The sequence below is a fragment of the Magnolia sinica genome, chromosome 1, assembly GCF_029962835.1.
Source record: "Magnolia sinica isolate HGM2019 chromosome 1, MsV1, whole genome shotgun sequence".
In the NCBI taxonomy this organism is placed as follows: domain Eukaryota; kingdom Viridiplantae; phylum Streptophyta; class Magnoliopsida; order Magnoliales; family Magnoliaceae; genus Magnolia; species Magnolia sinica.
In genome coordinates, this window is record NC_080573.1 from 45,007,016 (window position 1) to 45,031,850 (window position 24,835).

The 24,835-nt window shown below is 38.7% G+C and overlaps 1 long non-coding RNA gene and 1 pseudogene across 1 annotated transcript; both read left to right on the plus strand.

The window, feature by feature from the left end:
• LOC131246009 (probable ubiquitin-like-specific protease 2B) overlaps window positions 1-1,300 on the plus strand; it is a 29,322-nt pseudogene extending 28,022 nt beyond the window's left edge.
• Window positions 1,301-18,008: 16,708 nt separating this feature from the next.
• LOC131247610 (uncharacterized) lies at window positions 18,009-20,769 on the plus strand. The gene is made up of 3 exons (XR_009171892.1): window positions 18,009-19,109; window positions 20,192-20,303; window positions 20,393-20,769. It is a non-coding gene; the product is annotated as an uncharacterized LOC131247610 (long non-coding RNA).
• Window positions 20,770-24,835: the final 4,066 nt, after the last annotated feature.

Sequence of the window (24,835 nt, forward strand, 5' to 3'; positions counted from 1 at the left end):
GGTCGAATTTTTCAAGGAAACTTCAAGAATTGTTGAAAAAGACATCAATTCACACTTAGAAATCAAAACATTACAACAAAAATGCATATAATAGGGGTTTTCTTTGTATGGGATCTTAATACATGCACTGTCCAACTGAACTGATGCAAGTATATTTAAAATCTATTCATATAATTTATAAACGTAAGAAGACATGTATGGAAACTCAAGCAATACATTCAAAAGCAAAAGTAGAATCACTAGATCAGGTTACATGTTTGATTTTTTGTTTGGATACAAAGATCGCAACTGATTTGTGAGAAATTTTGATTTTTTCCAATTTTCCGCAACTTGCCCCGTCTCTCCCAAATCTCGAAATCAAAACTCCAAATCCATGATTTTTCATGGAAAACATGAGGAATCATAGATTTGTAACCATTTAACATTGATTTAACGTGATTTACATTTTTTTTTTTTTTTTTTTAAAAAGGGTCAAAATTAAAAAATACTCACCGGATTGAATAAGTGGGATATATCGGCACTACCTATGCATTTCATATCGCACAGGTGGGATACAAGATATATCGTGGGATATATCGGCTGATATCATCGATATTTAAAACACTGGTCTCGAGTTATGTTTGCTTTCATTTTGTTGGCCTTAATGAATCAGTTATCTTCTCAATAAAATAAAATGAAATTCTGCATCTTGAGTTTTGCTTGTTTGAGGTGTCCAGTGGCAGCATAGCAAAGATTCAATATTCAAGCATACTTTTTTTCCAAGCTAAAAGATAATGCCAATTCGGCTTATGTATATGCAATGGGTTCTTCTTGACAGCTCAACGTGGACTGGTTTCCACCTTGCCAGGCTTCTCACAAGCGTTCTGTGATTCAGAAGATAATCTTTGAACTTCTGAATGACCATTCTCTAAAAATTCCTCCAGCTACATGCAAAAGTCAGCGTGGTTCTCCTAAATTTCAAGAAACCAGTGTCCAGAAAGAACAAGCTGTAGAGTTCCTTTCTGAGCAATGCAGTCTAACCAAGAAGAGGGGTCTTTGTAATTCATTTTTCTCTGCTGTCCAGTGTGATAAAGAATCAGGCATTATTTTCAGGAAGTTTCTCGATCAAGGCAATATTGCAAGGTCTTCCCTGGATGTGCAATGTGAACCTTTTTACCAGGTCAACTCCTTTCAAGAGCTCAGTATTCCAAAGTTGCCAATCGAGGTATCTTATTTCTTTTGTATTACCAATAAAAGTCACTTTCCATTTAATAATAAGGCAATAGATTATTACCTCTGGTTTACCATGAGACGACATTGAGGCTAACGACAGGGACATGTTCCAGTGTTACTAGTACCACCATAAGCTATAGTCGTACCGGTCAGATCTGGGGCCCATGTGATGCATGAATGAAATCCCACCCATCCATTAGATGCATCAAGCATGTTCATTGATCCCAAATATCAGGCTGATCGCCGCAGGCTGCAAGTTATAAGGAACGTCCACCCTTGACTGGGCGCGGATTGGATATTGACGAGGTCAGTAGCCAAATTGCTGCTGATGTGACGTCACCAAGCTCTGTGGACCCCACCATGATGCATGTGTTGTATCCGTACCGTCCAACTATTTGTAGAGATTGTTTTATGGCATTACAAAGAGAATGAGATAGATCTAAATTTCAAGTGGACCCACCACAGAAAACCGTGGGAGCAGTCACACCCACCATTGAAACATTTATAGGGCCCACCGTGATGTATTTTTAAGATCCAACCTATTCATAAGTTAACATAGAGATAGATGAAGCGAAAACAAAAATATCAGCTTGATTGGAAACTACCGTAGCTCCTAAGAAGTTTTGAACGGTGGATGTCACTGTCCCCACTATTTTCTATGGTGGGTTCCTCTTGAGCTTTAGATCTATCTCATTCTCTTTGTAATGTCATAAAACGATCTCTAAAAATGGTTGGACGGTATGGATACAACACATGCATCATGGTGGGGTCCACAGAGCTTGGTGACGTCACTTCAGTAGCCATTTGGCTACTGACCTTGTCAGTATCCAATCCACGCCCCCCTTGACTCACACAAAGGCCCACCATGTTGTTTATATGGAATCTAGGCTGTTACAGCCATATGTTTAGCCTAGATGAAGGGGCAGGCCAAAACTCACGCTTTTTTGCAATTCCTATGGTCCCTGTGAAAATTGAGGGTGGGTGTCCTCTCTCACATTGTTCCCTGTGTCGTGGCCCACCCGAGCGTTAGATGGGGCTGATTTTTGGTACCTGGGGGTATTATGAGGCAATGAGTCTCATGGACTGGTTGAATAACCTGCATATATCACATGGGCCCCACATTTTCCTATTACCAGATTAGGTATTTGCCTGGTAGCAGGTTAAGTTACTGAGGTACCAGTATCACTTGAGCATGCCTCTTAATTATAACAACATACCTTTGCTATCTTTGAAATTTTGAATTGCAGCCATGCTTAGTTTTATAGCATAAGAACCTCTTAATATTAAGAATAGTTATGTTGTGCTCCTTAAGGTAACAATTAAATTTGCAATTAATAATAATGTATTATGAATAATGTGTTCAGAAGAGGAGCAGAATAAATTCTGTGAATAGGGAAAAGTCACAAGTGAACCACGTAGCTGGTTCAAAGTCATTTGTACGACATCGTTACGACATAGTAAGAAATTACTGGTGATTATTAAGTTGATATATTCTTTCCATGCATTTATATTAACTCTATTGTCTTTTCAATTGCGCAGCGAGATTCCGTCGCGGGCCAGGAGCCTGGGCCAGTAGACCTCTACAAAGGGACTCACTGTTGGTAGGCGACGGGATCTTGGGTTCATCCTAGAGCCAGCGAGAATTGGGTAAAAATCCTTACATTGTAAAATTTAATTGCATTAAATTATAATAATGTCATTCGTTATGAAAATTCATATGTTTTCATTACAGGCGACGATGGACACCATATGCAGTCTGCCCACTCCAGATGGTAGTCAGTGGAGTGAGCCAGATATCCTGAGCGAGGTGCTTGGCACCCGTTCTGGATATGTGCGTGGGCTTGGCCATGGTGCCAAGCTCATGACACCCGCTAGAGCTGCCTCCAGCCGATCCGTCGTTGGGTATAGCGCCCTACGCCGAGCTAATATCGCAGAGAGAGAGAGGTTCAATAGCTACGGGTCGCCATCGATAAGATCGAAGAGCAGCTGGAGAGGTAGAGGGAGGAGCAGAGGCGTAGGGAGGAGGAGGAGAGGCGACGGGAGGAGCAGGAGAGGAGGATCGAGGAGATGCGGGTGGAGCATGAGCAATGAATGCAGGAGATGTTTCAGGCTCTTGCTGCACGCTTTGCCACCGATGCCCCACCACCTCCGCCTTCATCTTCGTGATTATTTTTTTTTAATTTTATATACGAATGTTAAACTTATATGTATTTATGTATGGATGAATGTGGGTTGTATGTGGATGTGGATAGGTTTTTATTTTATTTTATTTATGATTTATTTTATATACGAATGTTAAACTTATATATATTTGTGCGTGGATGAATGTGAGTTGTATGTGGATGTGGATAGGATTGTGTATGGATGAAAGTGCCCTGGTTTGTCAATTAGCGTGAGAGTTGAGTCAGCAAGACAAGTGAGCCCCATAGGAAGATCATTCAAGCGATTGCCTCAACTAGATGTGTGCCCCGAACTTGTTAAAGGTAAACTTAGCCTCACATCCCATGTCCCAAAACACCAGGTATATAAAATCCTTAACAATGGTTAGAACAACATAAGGTTTAAGGTGTGAAAACTGTTTTGCAAAATCAGGAAAATCTTTATGTTTTCAGCCATTGTCGATTTATCTATAAGTGCTTTGATGAAATCGGACTCTGTTATCAAGGTCCTCGATACTCACTTGATGTTATTGAAATGAAGACTTCAGATGTCCAGCAACCAAAATGAAGCTTGGGCTGAATTATCGATGAATCGATGACAGGATCGATATCATCGACTTTCAAATCTCGAGTTCATTGAAACGGCTCAATAAAATTGACATCTGGTCAGTTTGTGTCCAATAAGCAGATTAAGGAAAATCATGTGATTTTCGATATTTCGAAGAGAGCCTCGATATCTTCGAATTTCAGAAGTCGATGATATCTATGGACCTTCAATGATATCAGATTGGGACACAAATCCGTCCAGCAAGCTTTCAGGTAAATTCTTTTAAATGTTCGAGGTATCGAGAATCACTCGATGATATCGATATTCAAAGATTGATCATATCAAGACCAAGTCGATGTCATCTGATTGGGACGCAAAACTGTCCAGCAAGTTTGTAGGAAAATTCCTCGAAAAGATCGATGAATTGAAACTGGTATCGATATCATCGATATTCAAAACCAGATGATATCAAGGAATGCTTGATTATATCGATGCTTGATCAGTTCCTAAGGCAAGCCTGCTCTTATGTTTTTAAATGTCGAGGAATCGAACCATGGGTCGATGAAATCGGAGTTCGAAATCTGATGACATCGAAGCATGTTTGATATCATCGATTAATTGACAAAAAGGTTCAAAAGCGTTTGACAAATTAAGTTTATGTCATCGAGCGGCCATTTGATGTTATCGAGAGTATACGCTCGATGATATCGAAGTCTGCTCGATGATATTGAACTTTGTAAAAAATAAGACCGTTTTATTTCCTTTGGAACTTTTTGCCTATTTAATGAGAGCTTGCCTTAGGTTGTGTGTAGAGAAAATAGATAGAGCTTTTGAGTGTTTTAAATCAGATCACCTACCCTAAGCCCTTTTCTCTCAAGGGAGTTCATTCCTCAATCCACCCTCATCATTGATATTCAATAGAGTGGATTGGTGAATGAACTCTCACATTTAAGGATTCTTCAATTAGCACCTTAATGACGAATCATTGAGCTGTTGAATGCATAAATCATGATATTACTCTGTCACTCTAATGATTAATCATTTAATAAAGTAATTACCAATGTAACCTTGACCCAACCCGTCGCCTTACATTGGAGCATCATAAGTGTTGCGGATCAAGGGAGCTGAAGATTCTTCATCAACATATAAGGAGATCTTCATCAACGTGCTTAATGGGGCTCATCTATTTATCTATAAGTCATTAGAATAGGGAAGTGTGCACATACACTTACACTAAAAGGACACACTATAAATATAATACACTAGCATTCTCTATAACGTGTGTGTGCTGTGTGTTGACCCTTGCTCTTGGTGAGCATAAACTTAAGTCCTTAGTGTAGGTCTTTGGCCTGTGTGGCCTAAAACCTAGGTGTTGTGTGTTGACCTTTGCTCTTGTGTAGGGCATAAACTCTAGGTTCCTTGTGTGAATCCTTGGCTTGTGTGACCTAAAACCGGAGTGCTGTGTGTTGACCCTTGCTCCTGTATGAGGCATAAACTTGTGTCTCGTGGAGACATGTTAGGTACCTTGTGTAGGTCCGTCCTAGAAAAATCCGCGCAAAGATCCGAGTACAACCTCATGCAAAACAACCGAAGGACTGCGTCCAGTTATATAACTTAGATGGAATTTAGTTAAGTATTTGGTGGATTAAGCTTGGGCCACCATTTTCACATTTGAAAAGGCCTAAAATTAAGAGTACCGCTGGCTCAAAGCCACCTAAAGACCTAAGAGAAATCCTAAGGGCTTGTCGCTCTCGGGAGTACATTGAAACTCTGTAACGAACTTAGACCATACGTCGGGGGTCGATGACCGGGAAACTATAGCACGACGTCCATCCTACTAGACTTGACAACCATTGTGGGAATTAAGCCCAGATATTGTCCAGAAACGTCCAACTTGAGCCATGAGTTAAGAGCGTGAGAAACGCGAATATCTTTAGAAAACGAACTGAAACTTAAGTGAATTGGCCCATTCACTCTCATGCAAAGTTGAAGAATTCGGACCGTTAGTTTGTGACCAAACTTCACCCATGGGGAAAGAAAATTTCCCTACACATCCGTATAACCGTGGCCTCGATTGGACACGTATGACCGTTGATCTGACACAGGTTCTCCACGGTCGATCGGCTTATCCGATCACACCGAAATCATGTCCTAGCATGGATCCATTGTCAGGGAGTGTACCCTATGACGTAGATGAGTAGTGGGCCTCCTTATGAGCCCTGTTCATCAGAAACAACCGTCCACAGAGTATAAACCATGTATAAAGTGGTCCTGGGGCCATTTGCATCACATCTGAGGCTATAAATAGCCCTCATTTCACCCTCTCTCTCCCATATCCGAATTTCACAAACCCTAGAGGGAGAGAGAGGAGAAAAGAGGAAAGAGAGAAGGAGAACTTTAGGAGATTGCTGCAGAAATCTTCTCCCACGAGTCCACGTGCCTAATCACCGCCCCATTGCACTACCATACCTCTTTCGGCTACGATTTCGAGTAAGAAATACCAACCCTAATATCGATGTAGAACTCCTATATAGTTTTTCGTCAACCTAACTAACCAGTTTCATCATTTAGATGCCCGACGTTCCATTTTTGTAAACGTAGAATTTGGACCGAGTCCAAGTCGAGTGTACTAACGAAAGGTGCAGACTATAAACACTTAGGTTACGGTTTATCAGTGCTTTCATGTCAGCTAATGATTTATGCTTGCCTTGATTGCTACCGTATTGTCTTAGATATGCCGATTTCTGTATAAGATACACCTATGAACTGTAATAAGTAAATGATGTAATCTATGTGTTTGTTGAAATGTTTAAATGAGCAATTGAAAATAATTTGTGCTTGCCATGATTACTAATATAGGATTCATCATTGTCATATGCCTGTAGATCTCTCTGTATAAAGAATTGATAAAACATATGTTGTAAGTAACATAGTCTATATGTTTGATAAATTGCCTATATGAGAAATTGTTGATGAATTGTGTTTACTACGAGTATTAAGGTAAGATTCTTCATTGTTTTATGCGTATGTATATTTTCCTCTATGAAATCCATTGATAAATGCATGTTGTATTAGCATGGTCTATATGTTTGATGAAATGCCCACATGAGAAATCCACATGGATTGTTTGTTGAATGCTGAGATAAATATTACACGTGGTTGTTAGCCGCATTTGAGTAGAATTGAGGCTACAAACGTAGCCCAGGCAATCGGTAAAAGTCCATGTTTGGGTGGCTGAACTAGTCTTGCCGCCTTAGGTAAACTCGATGAATCCGAGTCGCATGACAATTGTCGACAGTGGCTAGGCCACGAGGGATGCATACGTGCTCCATGTCGATTAAGTTAACATGCGCCCGTACTAATCGAGCTTGCCTAACGAACCGATTGACCTATTGTGTGTTTACCATGTATGGGCGCGACTGCTTGAATCTAAGGTACCCCTCACCAATGTAAATATCCACCTTTAACCATGGTACCACGATCCTCAAGACTCGTGAGTCGGGCATGGTGGTATGGGACACCGTGTTCGTGTTGTCGGCCTACGCTAGGGTGACGAGCCTCCCCGTAGTGACTGCGAGCACAACATCTTGCAACTTATCTATCGTATGTGTTTAACTAAGAGTGACGAACCTATATGGATCCAGAACATAGGAGTAGGATCACTGTGGTTGTCCGATGCTAAATGTTCGATTTGGGTTAATATTAAAAAGGGAGGTACCCTAGCTTCTTAAAGTTGCTGTATGAATGAGCATAATTAATCACTTGGCTAACATGACCATGCATCATACTGCATTAGTTAGGATGTGGTAAAAAGGTGTTGGAGTTGCACAGTTGAGGAAGTGTTGTCATATGCGAAATAAGCGGTCGAAGTTGCGTGTTGAGGGAGCATTGTTAGGCGAGGGCATGCATCATTACTTGCACCCCATTCTTGCATTAAAAAATAGTAGTTAGGAAGTAATTGTTATGATTGTTTTATCATTACTACTTTGATTGACTTGATAAAATGTGTAACTTTTGCCTTATAGAACCACTGAGTTGATCACTCACTCCCACTCTGGGACGGTATTTTAAAACACCAACCAGACTCTGATATAGATGCAGGTATAGACGACGTCTATGTGTCGGAGTAAGACTTTTTGGATGAGGAGGAATTCTCCAACTTTCAACTCTCGGACGGGCCGATCTAGGCTATGCACCGTTACGCAGGGATTAATGGGGCATCTGGGCTTAGTTGGACACATTTACATTTCCACATTTTGTTCATCTTGAAATGATACATGTATATATTGAACTCGGTTACGTACTCATACTCTGGAAGAAACCTTATGAAACATTTGCATACTTGTACAGACATGTTTTAGAATTCCGCACTTGCTTAACTTAATTAAATCCGGAGTATGATGTGTTGTCTAGTATAATCTCATGCATGCTTAACTCATGAACATGAAAGAAATCTGAATATCATCCACAAGACATAAGTGATGCTCAGAATTTCGGGAGTAGATCTTTGCTCGACCCTCGAAATTCACGGCGTTACAAGGTCCTAGAGTTAGCCTTGTGTAGGTTGTACTGGTTTGAGGTAAACCTGATTTGAAACCTCCGCTAGTGAAATCCGGTACACTTAAGGGTTGAGTGTGTCCGCTGGGAGTGGAGTAGGCAAGTAGCCGAACCACTATACATGACTGTGTTTGGGATTGTTATTTGCACTTTACTTTTCTATGTTTACTTTGAATGTTCACATGATGTATGATGACATGACTATTTAGAACTGATAAGTATCACATTCCACACACAGTCACTTATTCAATCCATCATAGACTAAATTTATATATTATTTAGATATTGAACAGTCTTTTGATTGGATTCTCTATTTAGCTTGGAAGCCATTAGAGTTAAGTTAAAGATATTTTGATAAATTGTTACATTAGATCAAGAAATTGATGATAGGATTTTAAACTATCATAAAATTTTATAAAGTCCTATTCACCCCCTTCTAACTTTGACCTATTCATACTTCTACTAGAGCGGTCATTACCGCAATTTCAATGGATGGATGTGGTTTGTGTTTGGATGGATGTAGTTTGTGTTTGAATGGATGTGGATGTGAATATGATGAAAATGTATTGTAACAGGTGTATTTACAGGTGCATATCAGGAATTTTTTCCTGAATTTTGAAAATAAATGAAACCAGGAAGAAACAGACTATTACCGACGAAATATTTCATTGGTAATAGTAGGTTGAAAACTTATATCAATGAAATATTTCGTAGGTACAAATTAATACAAAAATTTATACCAACGATCCATATATGAGATATACCGACGAATTATTTTGTCGGTAATAGCGGGCTTATGCCAACGAACATACTCGTCGGTATTATTGTTTTTCCGACGAACATACTCGTCGGTAATGTCGTCTATCCACAGTTTTACCGACGAAGATATTCATCGGTATAAGCTGTGTTTACCGATGAAATATATTGTTTTTTCCTACCAAAAGTAACATGTTTGGCCGACGATTTTAGTCGTCGGTATTTGTTTTATCATTGCCGATGAAGTCATATTTCATCGGGAAAAGCCTTTAGCCATGGTCTTATTGTGACGATCTTAGCGACAACATATTTCGTCGGTAATAATCATTACCGACGAAAAAAGATTAAAAAAAAACGACGAATTATGTCAGCGGTAAAAGAGCAATTTCCTGTAGTGTGTTGGCCCCATTGTTGATGAAGCATAGACCAAACTTCTTACCGATTGGATGGTCCAATCAACAGCCATGAATGGAAGGTTAAGAAAAACATGGTCAGTGGTGAAAATTCAACGGATTAAATTAAGGGAACAACATTCAAAATGGCACATTCAATGCAACAGAATTTAAAAAGCTTCAAGAAGTTTTGCCAACCTTAATTCAGTTTGATGGTGTAAGCACCTTCTTAGTGACCACACTTCCATTGACACCTGCATTTTTGGCAATCAAGTTAAGAGGATAGCTCAGAGCCCTCCTAACAATCTCTGCTCCAACCTGCAAATGAGTCACAAAAACAGAATCAAGACCGATATTACAAAAACAAAATAGACGTGCAAACCAAACACCAAACTCTTTTTTTTTTTTTCATCAAACATTCATTTACCTACCTTCCGCTCATCATTTTCAAGAGTATCCTTGATGGAATCCACCTTTGATGCGAGTGTCAACAGCGTACGACCACCCCCAACAACAATACCCTCCTCAATTGTTGCCTGAAAACATCACACACATCAAGAAAACAAATGATCCTGGTTTGGTTGAGACATCAAGCATGAAAATAGCTCGAGACAATTATATAATGATTTCATTTCCTCAAATATGAAAGTGAATCATCACAATAACAGACAACCAAAGGATGTTTACATCATCTTCATCCTTTTAAATTTTATAGTGCATTGACTAAGAAAAAGAATGCCATCATGCATCCACATGCACATCAAAGACGCTTACATATACACATTGTATACATAGGCAATTAGACAGCATAGATTTTAGCTAATTCATGCATTTTTAGCTACAAAAAGTCAAGGGAGAGCTTTTCCACAATTTTCAAGGGAGAGCTTTTCACTTACAGATTGCCAGCATTGCAAGGCTAATTCATGCATTTTTTATCTACAAAAAGTCACTTTGGGGTAATGAGACAATTATTTTCTAGTTTTTTAGTGACTGAAAACACTTTGTATTGCTCTTACCATGTGGGCAGCCTTCCTATAGGTGATCAGTCCTCTTTTCAGGATTTGGCAAAAAACCTACGCATAGTGCATTTGGCAAAAAAAAAAAAAAAAAAGCTTAAAATGGTGTTACCTGATACCGAGCTATAACCTTTTCCCAACTGTATCTCTAAAGACCTGTCATTTGGTCTAAAATTAAGCATCAAAAGAAAAATAGGCCTGGCTATCGCATTACAAGAAAAATACAAAAAATACATGGATATAGAAATTTAGAAATTACAAGCTTGCATTGTATAACATACATTCCAAGACTCCAAAAAAAACCCAATGTACAAGTAATAACAAAGGTAGATAACAACATTATATCCATTCTATCCAAGCTTTACTACTCATTTTAGAGGTGGGACCAGTTGTAACACTTCCAGCGAGCTTTTAGTGTGGAGAACAGAACAACATTGTATCCACTGAATGAAAAATAAACATGCCCAAAAGTGAAAGAGGGCAGAATCAACAGATATTACAACACCCAAAAGATATAAACAATAGAAAATCACTCACATCTAAACAAATGCTTGTATTTTCTCAAAACCAGACTTCTAATTTAGTGTTTACAGAAAAAAAATGTGATTCACATTAAATTATCAAGGTCATAAATTCCAGAGTATCTGTCATTTCAGAAAACCCATGTTTGAAGTCAATTGAACACTAACTATTGCTTTAAAAATGTTACTTGTTGAATGCATCTCTCTCAAAAATCATTGCTTGCTTCTAAAAACTATAGTATTGGCTATAAAAAGTATAGTTAGTATAATACCATGTGGACTCTTCGAATATTTCCAGGCGAGTCCTGCTATTGACACTACTGCTTTAACACTTCCAGTGGTAGCAATTTCCGCTGCTTTACATGTATGCTTGGTCTGCTTTCAGCAGTCAGCATGAAAAAACAGCACATCAAACGTGCCATTTCTTGAAGTCAACATAATTCTACTTTTGAAAAGAAATTGTTCTATATGCTAAATGTGAATATGATTAGCTCAGTAATCAAACAGCAAGCTTTTAATAAGAACTTCCCATAGAGGAACATGTGTTAGTAGATTATTGTTTCCATTTTTAAAAAATGGGAAAAATATTTTAGTCTTGCTCAAATACCACTAAATTCACCTTCTAAACAACTCTAGGAACATAAAATGGTCTAATGAACTCCAGAATGCTATAATACAGGATAAGTTATGATAAAATGAAAAGTTCTTTAGCAACAGGTATATCTGAACATTAAGTGCATCGAGTGAAAAGTCAGTTCATTGACTCAGTTCTAAGCTGAATCACTTGGCTTTGCCAGAAACCAAGCACTGCACAACTTTTTCATCCATAACTCTGCTTTTTTTCTTTTTTTCTTTAAAAAAAAACTGTGAATCAATCTAGCTACAGGGCCACGTGCCCCACCTCCAGACTCTAGGACGCTGTACAAGTTATTTACTCAGGCATAATATAACTTCTCTGAAGATTAATAAGATCAGAATGAATATTTGCTATTTTCATAATTCTAGCATTTTGGCATACGGAGCTGAATAAACTGTGAAATCTTTCTATCTAGCTGCCTTATCTTTCTTGTTTGCATTTCAAGCATAAAGTTTGGACGGGCCAACAGCGTGAGTATTGAGTATGATACTAACATTTTCCCATTCACGACTACAACATTGGAGACATGCACCCACCGCTGTTCATTTGAGTGCAGTGCACCATCTGATTCCACCATGGGATTTGAAATAGCCCAATATTTCTTAGGCCGGGATTTGAAATAGCCCAATATTTCTTAGGCCCAAATAAATGCAAAACTTAAGACCATCCTAAACCATCTGCACTTCAGCCACTGTGTTACAGATCCTGCCATAGATATTTCCCATTTGATCTCTGCCGATGCCACCTTTTCCTCCACCCACGTAACATTATCCAATGCATAGGCCCTTCTCACAAGCATAACAACATACACCTTACATGCAAAAATCCTAAAAACAATTTATGGCACGTGAGAGATTCGGGTTTCACCATTCATTTATGGCACATGGAGAAGCTAGTAGTAGATTTTCATAGCAAGAATTTAAAACATTTAAAATATATACCTGCTACACCTACATTCAAAATTTCACATCCATACCCAAGACGGAAGGCCCATCTCGGATCTCCTTCATTGTGCTCTCCATCAACTCCTGCTATGCCGGAATCAATGGAGATCCACCACTGTCAGCAGATGTCCATTGGAAGGGCCTGTTGCCGTATTCTCATTTGGTTTGGCAGCAGGAGCAGCAATTCGGATCAGGACTATCGTCGCTTGTCGATCTTAATGCCATGATTGGCACCGGTGATCTGATCGAACAGAGCCAAGGGGCAGAGAGAGAGAGGCAACTATGATGAGTCTTGCCTTTTGGGCAGCGACGATGAATGGTTGAGGTTACAGCCATGGGAGATGGGTTTCCTTTTGCAATGACGACCCAATCGCCAAGAGAGAACACCGTCAGTCTCTTCCTTCTTCCCTTCTAGAGCATTGCTCGCCGTCTGCCATTGATGGCGGAACCCATCTCTCTTCCCTTTTCTCTCTCCAGATCTATGCGGCCATCAGATCAAGCCACGACGATGTGGCTCTCGTACGTTAGCAGCGCCAAAGGAGAGGACAAGGGCAAGGACCATGGCCGTAGCGGTGACCGAGGAGCCAATTGAGGTGCTGGTACTGCCCTATTCGGAGGATTGAACGGTTCTTCCATGGGATATTGCTGTGTTTTGATAGGAAATTAAAATAGTATAAAGAAGAGAGATTGTAAAAGAGGTAGGGTTTTCGAAATGGAGATGAAAGGAGACGGAGAAAGAGGGATAGGGTTTTTGAAATGAAGAAAGAGAGACTAATAGAAAAGGGGCTGGAATAGAGGGATTGGGTTTTTAAAATGAGGAGAGAGACGGAGTGAGAGAGGGATAGAGAAAAGGGTTGGGAAAGGGTTTTCAAAATGAAGAGAGAGAGAGAGGGAAGAGAGGAGAGAGCCCGTCCTTGGGAACGGCGTATTTTCCTATGATGGTAGGCTTTTAGCTAATGCACGGACACGGTTTAAAACCGTTTTAAATAGGCAACGGAGTACAACCGTTTCCAAACCAAAATCATAACCGTTTCAAATTGATGATTTTGGTGTAGTGCCTGTTAATAAATTGGGTCGGGCTCGGGCTGTATCTAAGAGCCCATTAGCCCGAACCATTTAAGATCTTAGTTGAGGTGGGGCACACACGCACATGAGAGGTTGCAAGCAAAAGATGAAAGTTGTCTGATGTGGCATCAAGAAACAACAAAGACAAAAGTGACATTATTTTGAATTACATCTCAGCATCTTGCTAAGTAGCCTAAAACTAAACCTGTTTTAGTGAAGAATGGTTAAAATGAACAGAGTCAATTAGTCACCACCCAACAAGCAAATGGTCATTAATCACAAATTAGATTAATTTCAATCAATCTTCCCTTCAAATGACAACCTATCCACATTCCAGTGGGTCCCACCATTTGGACAGTTCAATTTTGTTAATGTGTCAGGTGTATTTTTGTTTTCTGAGTACTTGCAAATCAACCTCAACATACTGCCAGAATATCAAATGACTCCCTTGAAAGCAATCATGTGTTCCCATTGCAAACCAACCCTCTGGACTCTCCTCAGTCATAAATATGGTTTGTAGCACACACCCCAATATGTTGAAATGTGTGAGATCTGGGCCACTTATCCAGTGGGCTGAACACATACCAGGAGCATGTCTCTCTGGCAAAGGTCTATATTAAATGAGCATATGCAGCTAACCTGATCAGTGGGGCCCAGCCCAATCTATAGTATGTTAGTGGTGCCTCCCATCTGATGGATGGCCCAAATCTGACGTGAAGCAAGATCACCACTCAACCTCAAAGAACAGCTTTAGAATATCTCACATGAACTTACAGAAGAAAATCTGGGAACTATGTACAAAAAATGCACAAAGGACAAGCAATTCTGTCTGGCCATTATCTGCCGACCATCGAGTTGGATTGAGGGAAGAGATTCAATCATATGAACTTCTCAACAAATTTACAACTGATGTGTGGGCCTTCGGTTGTGGTTCCCAAGCTCTACTTCCTGAGTTGCAACAGAAGGACAGGAAGCATGAGGGAGCTTTACCTGTGCAAGATAAATTCGGTGGGTACTGTCCACAACATGCACATTTAAGAGTCTAGTTTTACACATGTACATGCATCCACGTGGGCCCAAAAGTCGGTGCATATGTACACATCGAGAGTCTTAGTGCGCACACTGATTTGATACCATTCAAAAGCCATGAGCAGGAATTTAATCCAAAGCAGATAATTCTCACTTAAAAAAAAAAGGGCCACTTACCTTTTTTTTTAAAAAATATGAAAATAATAAATCGGAAATCCGCCGTTGAGTCGCTCTAATACCACTAAAAGAATGTGCAGAAGTGTGAGCCCTCAAGATTTGACGGTCTACACGATATGAAACCTCCACAAAGCTGAAGATGAACGGTCCAAATCCAGCGGCCTGCCTATTCACTACTGGAGCAGATGGGTCTATTCACCCCTCTGATTCTACAGTATAGATGGCCCCGGATCAAGATCTATAGTTTAGATCGTCCAAAGGACAAGCTATATGGACAAATTACTATGTACCAACCACTATTCCTTTGTGTACTCTCGGTATTTTTAATTATTTTCTTCACGAGAGAACCTTATCCTTTTTATAGGAAAGGATGAGAGTTTGGATGAGACCAAATAATCCGGTCTTATTACTGTCTCCTATCCTCATTCAAATTTGAATTTGAAAACTATCTCTAACAGAAGAGGCCTAAACATATGGGACCCACCCACTAGTGATTGCTCACCAATGGGCCCCACAGGCATATGTCCAACAGGTTTAAGCCAAATATCGGCAGTCCACAGTCAATATTCCTTCTCTGTGTAATTTTTTTTCAAATATTGGCAAATTTTTAGATTGTCAGTGTTATTTTAAGTCTACTAGCCCCAGACTTTTCCTTTCAATTATACAATGGTTCTCCGGCCCATATGTTGCTATTATAATGGAAAGCTAATTGAGAGTGAGATGGAGAAGCGACTCTGCTGCAAACATGCCAACTAGCACACATTTTTTGAATATGGTCTGTTCATCTAGGGAACCGATCTATTGATGGTCCAAATCAATGCTGATAATTTTCTCTTATAATTGACGAGGACCATCTATTTTGTGGGCCACGGATTCAGATTGTTAGGATTGTATAATCAGACTGATCTTGAGGGGCATGAGGAATAAAAGATAAGAGCCCATAGTTGGATTGTTCAACTCTTGATTATCTATTATAATTTATATGGATCTAATGACATGTTGGCCATTGATCGGATGGTTATAGTTGGATAACAAGGTGATTAACAGGAATTTTGGCAATCAAATTGGGATTATGTTAGTGGTATAGACGGTGTAGATCAATAATTCGACTTCTTCAATAATAGGTTTAAGATTGTCCATTTGTTAGCCAGCAAATCCAGGCCTAACTAGTGTGCTAAGAGGCCCAGGTTAAGTGCAGCCTAGCCCATGAGCTAAGGAGCCGAGTTTGACACAGGGCAAGCCAACTAGCATAATTCCAGTCGAATAATGCAAGTCCACGGCAATGCATTAGGTAGGGACTGGAATCGAGGTCTATACCAGGCTAAGACGGGCCCACTTACAAGAGGCCTTCTAAGGATACCCAACAAGAGGAGGATTGCAGATCCCATATGATGTCATCTAGTTTCAACCATAGTTCAAAAACTCTACTTGGCTTAAATATTTAAAACTTGATAAAACTTGCATATGTTACTTTCTGCTGAATATTTATACGTCAGTTTCTTCCACCTATGCCTTTCTTCTCCTCTTACTTTCACTATGTACTCGAAGGTAGAGTGTAGCTGGTTCGTTCCCCCTTTATCTGTGGATTTATGCTCTCATCCAAGTGAACGCGCACTTCTACATCAATGGATCAGTGCTCTTGCGTTGATAGTCTGAACTTTTGAACTGAAAAATTCGTACTTGTTTCTCAACGGATTTACAAGTTGATATCATTTATGAGTTGGTCTTGAGATTCACCAATCAATATATGTAGAATCATGCATTGGTATCGAATATTGAAAGTCATGGATCGATGCCTTGTCTATTCTTTAACAAATTGTGGTGGAATCACTTTTCATTTTTTTAATCTTTAGCTATTCATACATCTGTTGTCTTTGCCAATTCTTCTGGATCTTTCAGATTTTGAGTCAAATGTCTCACATTGATGCCTTGCTGCAGGTGGAGATTAGTTGTCTTTTCTTTCTTTTTTTTCCTGCTATGTAGGTGTAGCTAGGCTGAGATCAATGGATTTGCTAGCAAGTGGCTCCGGTGGATGCTATTGTTGTCCCTTCAGTGGCTGTGGAGTTCTCTTAGCCATTTATTGTTTTTTTCTTTGCCCTGAAAATTGTTCTCCTTCTCCATTTTCTTTTCCCCCTTTTGTTATGGATTGTGATAATTGTTGCTCTGCATGCAGATTCTCAGATTCTTTCAAATTTAATGTTGGTTTTTATTTTTCGGTATCTATTTGTCATAGACATATTGGTTTAGAGAATCTATTGGCAAAAGATATGGAAGTCAGTCATGGTGCACACAAGAGTGAAGTGACAGTAAAAAAGGTAATGATATTCAATCAAATAAAACCACCATAGATGACTCAAAAGAGTAGATTTGCATTCATTCGACTTCGTGGATTGATGGTAAATTTATATATAGTTGAATCAAGTCAATTACATGGAAATCAATTGTAATATATTTAGATAAGCATGCCATTAAAAAAGAAAACTATTTAGGTAAGCAACAATTAGATTTGCATGAATTTAGTTTCTAGGCATGATTATGATCCGAGATGTTGTCAAGGATGTCTGAAAACTAGAGTTCTAGTCTTACCAAATCTAAGAGTTGTATTTAGTTTATATCCACCCACTACCATAATCACTTCTACTGGCAACGACATATCATTGTACCCTCTCATACATGCATTCGTGAACAACTGCCCCTTGTACATTCCCTGTGGTTGGAGCTTGTTTGTAAATTCTCAATTTGGATCCATAGTAGCTGGTATGAATCTCACTACAAGAAACTGGAGCTTAGCCGACGCATGGGGCTACCCTTTGCTAGCAGCCAATTTTAACGGCCGCTTGCAAAGGGCCCTATAAGGACCAAAAAAAAAAACCTATCTACAATTTTCACTCCAGCCCTCGCCTCCCCCGAGTCTCTCTCTCTCGATCTCTCCTTGCCTCCCCCTCTCCTCTCTCTCTCTCTGCCTCTCCCTCTCCACTCGCTCTCCCCTTCTCTCTCTCCATCTCCTCTGCCCTCTACTGTAGTTCAACCTTCTGCTGCTCCATGTATTCACCAAAACCCTAGAAGTGCCATCTCCTCCCATTAGCTCATCTTCTCAAATCCCAAGCCCGGCCATGGAAACCTCTGGTTCTTCGTTGTGGCTGTCGTCATCATCCTTGACGTATTCTTCTATCTTTCGACTGTCACAAGAGGCTCCAGAAAGAAAGGGTATGGGATTGTGATTGATGCCAGAAGCACCAGGATGCAAATCCATGTTTTTGAGTTCTCGATGAGAAGAGGATTACATATTCCGAAGTTTCGGTATGGGGGGATCCGCGACAATGAAGATGAATCCCGATCTGTCGGACTTTGTTGCAGATCCCAGCAGCGCCTGTTTATATATTCGAAATTATTATCTGTAGTTTAACTTGCGTTTGGAATTTTGTTTCTGTACTTGATTATTTCATTGCTTCATGTATGTTTAACAAGTTAATAATTTCAACAGTTAAATAACTGATTAGATTTTTTTGTCCATTCAAAACATTGGAACTGATGGTTCTTTCATTTCAGCCAACTGAGAGGATCACTATTCTGTCTACCTACTTTTACGGTGAGGATCAAACCACCGAAGATCCCATAAGTTTATGATGTGCTCCATATTTCTTGTTCTTTTCATTTATTTCCATGAATAATGTGATAGAATTCACAATATCTTCCTACCAATGGTGTTTTGGGATTTGAGTGTATTCCAAATCCCCAATTTGCAGGGTTTTTGAAATGCAAATTTAAGGTGAAGACTCTTTTTTGCAATGTGCTCTGTTCCAATCCTTTTGTCCAGTCCTGGACTGCCATTGCTGCCTGCTGCAACTTGTTTCTGCAAGTGTCAGATGTGTCTTTGATTTTGGCAGCATTAGCCCAATGATGTCATTAGAGCATTTAAGTGTGATTTTCTATTTATGTGGTAGAACTGATTGTGCCAAAAGCTTGCTGGATTGTGATTGTCATTACCTTTTGGTTGTCTTTAATGGTGTGATGCTGGTGGTTGATTTATCTATGTTGTTCATTAGAAAGATGCAGAAGTGCTGAAAGATGCAAAGGCCTTGGTTGACGGAAATTTGGTAAACATCTTCAACCACTTGCAGGCTGGTACATTAATGCTTGCCGAATGATTCAATACATTTTTCCTTCTCAAATTATTTCCAGAATATAATTTTGAATACAACATATATCTTTTACATTAGAGGGATTCTCATCTCGTTGGATATTCGGGTCCATTTTCATAAACATGGATGGCACATTTACTTCACATGGGTTCATTTGTAAGACATATTTACATAAAAATATTCATTTCAAGCTTGGATGCTCTACTTTTGATAACAAAGGTTTTGTTCTGTGCATTGATCTTCTTATTTCTTCTACTACAGTTATTTTATGATTTCTTCTTTTGCACCTTATTTCATGATTAAAGTTTTAGGTTTCAGAGTTTAAAGATCCTCGCGATGCATGTGCTGCAATTGTTGCTGAATCATATCGTCTTTTCTTCCATGATCCGGTTTACGAGGCTCATTGTTCCTATTTGGCTAGTCATGCATTTTATTTTAAGTAACTATTTTCAATTCCATGCCAGACAAGTGGGTCTCACATTTCAGTAATCTATTTATTGGGCTGTTGAGTCTCACCGTGGATGGAGAATGCCCAAAAAATCTCTCACATTGGATCTTTTTCAGTTGAATATGGACCATTGTTCAATTTCTCTTCTTGAGTGCTTCTATAGGCTACAAATTGGCAGATTAAGATTGCCCTATCAGTGGTATTTTTAAGGCATAGTCCAATTGCTGATGGGTAAAATTGATCAATGGTATGGATTTTGATCCACACAACCCACTTGTCTGAGTTGAAAGCCTGTGTATACCATGCAAAGATGCAGGCCAAATATCCTATAATTCCTCAATTATGGCAGTTAGCTTAATTCATATTAAATTTGGATATGCAGGAACTGGGATGCAGGAAGATTCTTCGAATGTCTATTCATTCATGGTTTTATAAAAGAAATATTTGTTTAAGATGTATTATTGCTTCAAATGGATCATATTGTTTGGCACTATAACTTTATATACAGTGCATGCTTCAGCTTGTCAAGTGCATCTATCAATTAGTTCAAACCAAATATGGTTATAATTTATTTGGTCCTTTCTTGCAGAACCTAGTGGAGGAAAGCATTTGGCCAATGCTAGCTACAGAAAGTGAAGGCTCTAGGTGGACTTGGCCTACTTTCCCTTGGAGGAAAATACCTACTCAGGCATATCTTTGAAGTTGGTATAGTATTCCTAATAATAACTTAATCTCGGTGTCTGGTTGGTATTTTTGAGTTTGGAACTGTGTTCTTGCTTCACTTGTGTAGGAGGAAGAGGCTCTCATTTCAGCTCATAGAAAAGAAATTGAAGAGACGATGGAGATTGTGTGGGAAGTAAGTCTGTCCTTTGGCGCTCTGCTACCTTTTTAGTTCAAAATCACCATATGTTTCTCAATTACTAATGATGCATGACTTGTGGATTCTAACATATATTATTGATCGCGATTGATTTTCCTTCCATCCTCATTGCTTGCAGAATGATTGCTTTCCAACTGATCTACTTTTGTGGCTGGAATGCTTTTATGATTTCCATGAGCAATGCTCCTCATGAAAGTGTCCTTTTTACTAACTGTACTGTTTTGCTGACTGCATTAGTATACAAACTATATTTGATCATGGTGTTTCTCTTATCTAGAATGTTTATGTTAAATAACTCCCAAGACATGGCATGGTTTCTTACTTCTTCAGAAACTGGTACATGATAGCACGACAGCATTACTAGTTTGTGTATCAAGCTTTACTTTCCATCTTCTGAATTTTACTTTATTGGACCCTTGGGTACAAATCTCTCAAGTCTAAGAACTACACCAACCATCTGGTTGTTGGAAAGTAATCTTCTTGATGGGGTTCTTCAAACTAAATTACAAAAATAGTTGTTACAAAACTACATGGGTTTTTTTTCTTTTTTTTTCTTTTTTTTTTTGGGGTGTAGTACAGACCAACCAGGGGGGAGAGAGAGAGTCGGTAGGGCAGCCTTTTGCATGGGAGGCCGAGAGAGAGGTTTAAGCCTCTTTGTTGGGAATTTGACCTACGATACCAACCTAAGATCTTATCATTTGACTGTAGTTCAACATTGAGATCTATCCATGCTTTTGATTGTGATATGATTAGAAAGTTGGAGTCCCTACATTTTTCTTGTATTGAACATGCTGCTTGTGGTCAAAGAATTTCTACTGAAGAAGATGACCATGGAGCCATGTAAGGGAAGAAGATCAACTATGGAGCTCTGTAAGGGCTAACCATCTGGACTTCAATTTCTGGATTGCTATCAATGAGTGATAGAGAAGGTGGCAGAGGTATATCTTTATTCTTCACAATTGAAACGATTCATCCCAGTTGTTTTTATTTGTTATTTTTGTGGAATGGGTTATTCATGGAAATGACACTACAATAAATTAGACTTTTTGCAACGATTTTTTTAGCGACGAGTCTAATTTCATCACAAAAAGTCAATTTTTTACAATGACATTTCAAGTCGTCAAAAAAAAAAGATTATTTACGATGGTAGTTTAAATCGTCACTAATAGTTAACTCTTTTGCAACGAGCTTCAATTGTCGTCGCGAAATTTATCGCGAAAACTTGTCGCATGAATTTTTCACAACGAGCTTAACCAATCGTCGCTAATAGCCACTTTTTGTGACAAATTACGTGTCATAAAAAAAAAAAATTTACGACGACACAAAAGTTGTCGTAAACAGCAGCTTTTGCGTGACTGGTTAAGCTCGTTGCGAAAATATAACATTAGACTTTTTTCCACAGTTCTTTTTGCAACGACTAGTTAAACTCATTGCAAAAAAAATACTAAATTAGACTTTTTGCGACGAATGTAGTTTCATTGTGAAATGGTAGACTATTTGTAACAACATTGTAAATCAACACAAATAGACAACGTTTTTGCGACGAATGTAGTTTCATTGTGAAATAGTAGACTATTTGTAACAACATTGTAAATCATCACAAATAGACAACGTTTTTGCGATGAGCTACAATTATCGTTCCAAAATCTTTTTCCACCAAATTTTCTTAGCAATTTACATGGTAGGAAAGATTTTTCACGATGTATTTCAATTATCATCGCTAATGTCCAGTTTATGTAACGAATCGAGTGTCATTGCAAAACATTATTGTTTACAATGACACAAAAGTAATTGCAAATAGGTTATTTTAGCGACGACTAGGTTAACTTTTTGTGACAAATACCAACTGAAACTTTTTGTGACGAATGTAGTTTCATTGTGAAATGTTAGAGTATTTTCAACAACATTATAAATCATCACAAATAGTCAACGTTTTTACGATGAGCTATAATTATTATCGCAAAAACGTTTCCCACCAATTTTTCCCGAGACATTTCACCACGTGTTTCAATTGTCATCGTTAATGTCCACTTTATGCGATGAATTGAGTGTCGTCGCAAAACATTATTTTTTACAACGACATAAAAGTCGTTGTAAGTAGTTTATTTTAGTGACAACTAAGTTAACTCGTTACGACAAATACCAACTGAAACTTTTTGTGACGAATGCAGTTTCATTGCGAAATGTTAGAGTATTTGTAACAACATTGTAAATCATCGCAAATAGTCAACGTTTTTGCAACGAGCTATAATTATCATCGCAAAAACTTTTCCCACCAATTTTTCTTAGAAAAATTAAATGGAGGGAAAGATGTTTCATCAAGCGTTTCGATTGTTATCACTAATGTCCACTTTATACGACGAATTGAGTGTCATCGCAAAACATTAATTTTTGCAACAACACAAAAGTCGCTGCAAATAGTTTGTTTTAGCGATGACTAGGTTAACTCGTTACGACAAATATCAATTGAAACTTTTTTAAATGAATATAGTTTCATTGTGAAATGTTAGAATATATGGAACAACATTGTAAATCATCACAAATAGTTAATGTTTTTGCGACAAGCTGTAATTATCGTCACAAAAACTTTTTTCGCCAATTTTTTTTTTGAAAATTAAATGGCGGGAGTGACGTTTTGTCACATGTTTCAATTGTCATTACTAATATTCACTTTATGCGACGAATTGAGTGTCGTCGCAAAATATTATTTTTTGCAACAACATAAAAGTCGTTGCAAATAGTTTGTTTTAGCGACGATAAGGTTAACTCGTTGCGACAAATACTAATTGAAACTTTTTGCGATGAATGTAGTTTCATTGCGAAATATTAGAGTATTTGCAATAACATTGTAAATCATCGCAAATAGTCAATGTTTTTACTACGAGCTGTAATTATCGTCATAAAAACTTTTCCCACCAATTTTTTCCAGAAAAATTACATGGCAGGAAAGACGTTTCGCCACGCATTTCAATTGTCATCGCTAATGTTCACTTTATGCAACGAATTGAGTGTCGTTGTAAAATATTATTTTTTGCAACGACACAAAAGTCGCTGCAGATAGTTTATTTTAGCGACGACTATGTTAACTCGTTGTAACAAACACCAACTGAAACTTTTTACGACGAATGTAGTTTCATTTCATAAAATGAGTTGTATGAATGGATGGACGGTATAAATATCCAACAGATCATCAAGGTGGGCCCTACGGTAGGGGTAACACCCACTAAGGTGTTACTAGGGTATGTAGCAGCTTATCCACTCCCATCACCTATCTCTCTCACTTTAAGTAGTTGCATGGGTAACATTTACTAAGCTAAGAACACTAAGTAAACTCACATGTGATGTATGTGTCTAATCCGCACCGTCCATACATCTTAGTAGCGCATTTTATGAAATAAGGCTAGAATTTAGTGATCATCCTAAAGAATTAGTGGGAATTGAACTTGTACTATTGAAAAATTCTTGGGGGCCACAAAAGTTTTAGATAAAGGTGATGTTTGAGATTTCCTTCAACTGCTCGTGCACTCTTATGAATAGTTTTCCTTCATTTGTCTGTGTGCTCATCAATTAAACAGTGGAAACCAATGTATATTGCCTCATAAATTTCTTGATCGACGATCGAACAATGTGCATTACTGATGATCGCTCGATCGACTTCCTAATCAATAATCGAACGACACGAAGTATTGTTGAAAATTTAATGAACATCCAATTAATGATTGAACGGTACAAACCAACATAAATCTTGTTATCATTTCCCCTATTGACGATGGAATGGTGTACATCGACAATCACTTGATCAACCTCCAATCAACAATCGAACGATAGAAAGTGTTGTTGACGATCCGATCAACCTCCAATCCTTTATCAGATGGTAGAAATCATCGTACATCACTTCATTAAGTCTCCAATCAACAATCGAATGTTGCACATCACCTACAATCACAAGATCGACCTCCAAATCAATGATCGTACAACAAAAAGTACTTTTGACCATTAGATCAACCTCCAATAATCGATTGAATGGTGGATGGATGGTTAGATGGATGGATGTTTGGACGGTTGGATGGAATAGTTATATGGATGGATAGATAGGAAGGTTGGATGGTTGGTTGGATGGATGGTTGAATGAGATAGTTGGATGGATCAGTATGTGAATAGATTGGGTGGTTGGACCGATGAATGAGATAGTTGGGATGGATTAATGGGATGGATGGATGTTTGGATGGGATGGTTGGATGGACGGATGGATAGATTGATCGATGGGATGGTTGGATGGGATGTTTGGATGGTTAGATGGGCGGATGATAGATTGATCAATGGGATGGATGGTTGGATGGAATGGATGAATGT